Source organism: Crocuta crocuta, unplaced genomic scaffold, assembly GCF_008692635.1.
Source record: "Crocuta crocuta isolate KB4526 unplaced genomic scaffold, BGI_CrCroc_1.0 scaffold332, whole genome shotgun sequence".
NCBI lineage: Eukaryota > Metazoa > Chordata > Mammalia > Carnivora > Hyaenidae > Crocuta > Crocuta crocuta.
The window spans coordinates 1,492,858-1,497,446 of record NW_027532025.1 but is presented as its reverse complement, the minus strand read 5'-3'; the positions used below and the strand labels follow the sequence as shown (position 1 = coordinate 1,497,446).

The following is a 4,589-nucleotide window of genomic DNA, read 5'->3' as shown; positions in this document are numbered from 1 at the left end:
TCAGCTATGTATCCTTGACAACACTGAGGTGATAATGCTTTTGTGCTTTGTCCTTTTGTTTAGGGTATATCCTCCCAGGGGCCTGATTTTGTTCTGTGGTCTCTGATCTAACCCCCATCTCTTGGTCCACACAGCCCTGTTACCCATGCTACCATCAACTTTGGGCACTAGAACACTAGCTCTTTGGGAACCTGTACAAGCTTTTTAGTCTCTACTAGTCTCAGTATTTTCTTCCTTCTCTTGTGTTCCCCCTCCATTTTGGGCCTCTGATTATTTCTCTTACCTATTTGCCAGCTTATCCAGTCATTTAAAAATATTTTATAAGTGTTCTATTCATAATTTTTAGCATTTTTGATTGAGAGGATTTTCAGGACAACTAATCTGCCACATGGCTGGATATAGAATCTCCATATACATTTTTCTAAAATACTTTTTCTGTCTTCTAGATGCTGTTAGTTCATTGTCCTATCTGAATTTTACTACTTCTCCATGGAGCAAACAAGTTATGACCCTAGCAAGGAACCTGCTCCACAGAGAGTGTGTCTGGGTTCCCACAGATCCTAAATAGGTGGCATTAAAATTCACTATCATTTTCCCCAATGCCTTGCTTATTGTTTCTTTATTCATGGAATATATGTTTGTGTGTGTGTCTCTTATAGGTTCTCTCCTATTTTCCCAAATAACAAAAATAAATAAACCATTGTCATTAGTCTCCAGAACCATACAGATTCACAGTATAGACAGCCAGATAAACAAAATAATTTTAGAATAATAAGATCATCCAGAAGTGGGATGATCAATTAAAGGACAATGTGGCTTCAAAAAAGGAAAAGTGGTTAGTGTACCTCTAGAGGAGAGAATAGATAAGGTAGAGAGAAAGAGAGCACCTGCCTTCATTTCTGAAGGCCAAGTAGAAGTTCTTAGCCAAGAACAGCAAAAGAAGGTACTTTTCTAGCCAGAAGAACAGCTTGGGCAAAGACAAGACAGGAAACAAGCTGGTGTGATGAGCTCTGGTTGACAACTTTGTGTGTCTGGAACATTCACTAACAGTGAAGTTAGGGATCAAAGAAGTAGGTGGTCAAATGATGGGGGACTTTGAATGTCATGTTTAGAAGTTTAGACTTTATCCTGTGAGCATACAGATTCCTGGAGGCCTTCTGAGCAAGAGGATAGCATGGTTAGATTTGTATTTTAGAAGGATGACTAGAAACAGTTTCATAATTTACTTCCCATTACACCACACAGCCTCTCATCATAGATGTTTGGGAGTTAACTGAAGTGATTCATAAACGTCAGAGGTTCAGAGCTCAAGAAACATCCCACCAATGGCCACAAGAAAGCCTTCAGGTTTAAGTAGTCTCTTCCCTTTTTGAATCCTAAACCCCCTTAAACTATCTGTTTCAAGGAAGAAAAAACATCCGTAAGACCATGCTCCCCTCTCCTGAAAACATCTTAGCTGGTTTCTAGCAGCCTCTGAGACTCGACCTGAACAAAATTATGCTGCTGTTGATCTGCCACAGCTGGAAGCATATCAGGCTGGCGTCCCTCCAATTGTTCAGCATTCAGGGATTTTATAATTATAAAGGCTCTTTACATCACATTAATAGAAAAATAAAACTGTATAAATGAATGTAGCATATTTCATCCAGGTGATGATAAAAGGATAAAATCTCTTCGGAAGAAGATCAGTTGTTCTTTCTCTTGGCTGCTCTAGCTTATTGCACATGTTTTGGGCATCGCACATGTCCCTTCCTAGTCTTTTATAACTGTGTGTTTACATGTGGCTCCTCCCACCCCAAGGTCCTTAATCTTTGTGTTCACAGTGCCTGACACAAATGACGTACTCTGTAGATATTTGTTTATTGAAAGGTTAGATGGATAATTAAATATTTATTTTTAAGTGGATAGATAACTTTTTTAAAAACCTGATATTATGAGTAGGCAGGCTTCATCGTCTATAGATTCCAGACCTAAAATCTAATATGAAAACTGAAATTAGTAGACAGTGAGCACCTATTCTGTAGCATATTTTGGGTACAAATGAACAAGTGACATGGTCCCTGCTCTCAAGTTGACCACTCTAGCTGGAGAAGTAGACAAGCAAACCAACCCAGTATGATAAGTGTTATGATAGATAACTTGGAGAGAATGCTGGGGAGTCTGAGGAGGACATTGGAGATGGCTTCCAGCAGATCATGATCTCTGAGCTCAATCCTGAATGAAGAATGAGAGTTAGAATCTTGTTTCACTGACCATATATAATGATGTATAATAATGACTATTACTGGGCAGCTAGACCATCTGATTTCTGGATGGTAATTGACAGAGTACATTAGAGTCCAAATCATTTCAGTGTGAAAATTATTACAATGATTTATATATTGGTGTTGTGCTATCATTTATTCATTCATCAGGTGTTTATTGAGCACTCATCTAGGTGTATTGGGAAGCATAGAAATGTAAACCATAACACCATATCTTCAAGAGATTATAATCTTACTGGATGCCACAATGCCCTCACACATGAGATAGTTCATGGAAACACAGGGCATTATATTCACAGACCCAGAGTCATTAGCATAGGCAGTAAACATGCAGAAGTGAGAGCTGCAACTCAAAATAAAGTGATCTTTGAACACATCTAATATAAAAGGGAAAAAAATAAGACAGAAAGGAAACAAAATAAGATGAAATGAAAAGATCATCCAGAATGAGAGAACTTGAAAAGAGAACAGAGGTGGGGCTGAACGTGGAATATAAATCAATATGAAGTTATAGACAGTTACCATGAGCCAAGTACCACACTGAGCACCATAGAAGAAACAAACATGAAGCAGACATTAAATGTGCCAAGAAACTGTGAACAGTGCAGAGTGTCATTGGAAGCCCATAGCTGGAGCTACAGCAGAAGCATGTGTGGTTTGACCTGCACCATACTTCTAATTATTTTTTTTATCATTATCAACTTAAATTTCTGGAAAATTTGCATCAAAATCTAGATTCTTCACTTACCTTTATAAATTAGAGAATTTGGCAATACTAGTCAGTGTTTCTTCTTGGACAATTGTCCAGAGTTGAGCAGAAACATCGCTTTAAATGGAATGTATTCCCCAATTGGCTAAAATCCCTGCTCAGCCTGCTGCATTCATTTGCATTACCTATCCGAACCCTGTAGATTTTAGATTTTACCATATCTAGTTATAATCTAGCAAAAAGGAAAGACATTTACATAAATAATTATAATATGAGGTAGAGGGTAAAGCAGGGTCTAAAGCACTATAGGAGTTCGTTCATTCATTCGTTCGTTCGTTCGTTCATTCATTCATTCATTCATTCATTCTGTCATTCAGTGGCTGTTTCCTGAGTCCCTGCTACATCTTGCTATTGCTGAAGGAGCCCAAGAGCCTAGATTCCTGGAGTTCAGAGTCTATTTTGGAGAAGGATACATTAGCAATCATTACACAGTGTGATAAATGCCATATTAGAGCTATATTAGAGTTAGGTATATATAGTTTACATTAGAGTTCACTCCTGATGTTGTCCATTTTATGAGTTTGAACAGATGTATAATGACATCTATCCATCTTTATAGTATCCTACAGAGTAGTTTCACTACTCCAAATCCCCTGTGTTCCACTGATTTATCCCCCTCTCCACACAACCCTGGCAATACTGATCTATGTACCATCTACATAGTTTTACCTTTTCCAGAATGTCATAGCAGGGAATCATGCAGGATGTAGCCTTTCCAGGCTGGCTTCTTTCACTTAGTAACATGCATTTAAAATTTCTCCATGTCTTTTCATGGCTTGGTAATTCATTTCTTTTCAGCACTGAATAAAATCGCATGGTCTGGATGGACTATAGCATCTATTCACCTACTGAAGGGTATGATGTGTCAATGTAGGTTCAGCAATTGTAGCAAATGTACTACTCTGATGGGGATTTTGATAGTGAAGGAGTCCAGTCATGTGTGGGGACAGGAGGCTTAAGAAAAATCTCTGTACCTTCCCCTCAATTTTGCTTTGAACATAAAATTACTCTTTAAAAAATTGTCTTAAAAAAGGAAAGAAGAGAGAGACTAGTTCTGGTGTTTACTAACTGTGTGAACATAAGCGGTGTGTCTAAAGCTCAACTAGCTTAGACAAGTTAACTTATATAAGTATTATAAGTATCCATATAATAGAACTTGTAATTCTTCACAGGGTTTTCATCCTCTAACAGAAAAAAAATGTACATGAGAACACTTTAAAATCTAGAGTTTAATGTAACGGGTTATTAGTATAAGAATTTTCAGTTAGGGGTGTTTGGCTGGTTCAGTAGAAAGAACATATGACTCTTGATCTTGGGGTCATGAGTTCGAACCTCCCATTGGATGTAGACATTACTAAAAAAGTAAATGAAAGCTTTAAAAAGAAGAAAAAGTGTAAGTTAGAAAAAGTAAATCATTTGCAGTGCATTTAGGATATTTTATTTGCACACCACTTACAGATTTATTTCTTTGTCATTTCCTCTCATTATTAAAATAAACATCAAAAAGGCATCATAATTACTGTGATATATAAATTCTCTTTTTAAAAAAAAGGTAT

The 4,589-nt window shown here is 37.2% G+C and overlaps 1 protein-coding gene across 9 annotated transcripts in view; it reads left to right on the top strand.

Annotated features, from left to right (window-relative positions):
* The window catches only part of DLG2 (discs large MAGUK scaffold protein 2), a 1,377,464-nt gene that overhangs the window by 1,016,288 nt on the left and 356,587 nt on the right, over nucleotides 1–4,589 (top strand). The window lies entirely within an intron of this gene.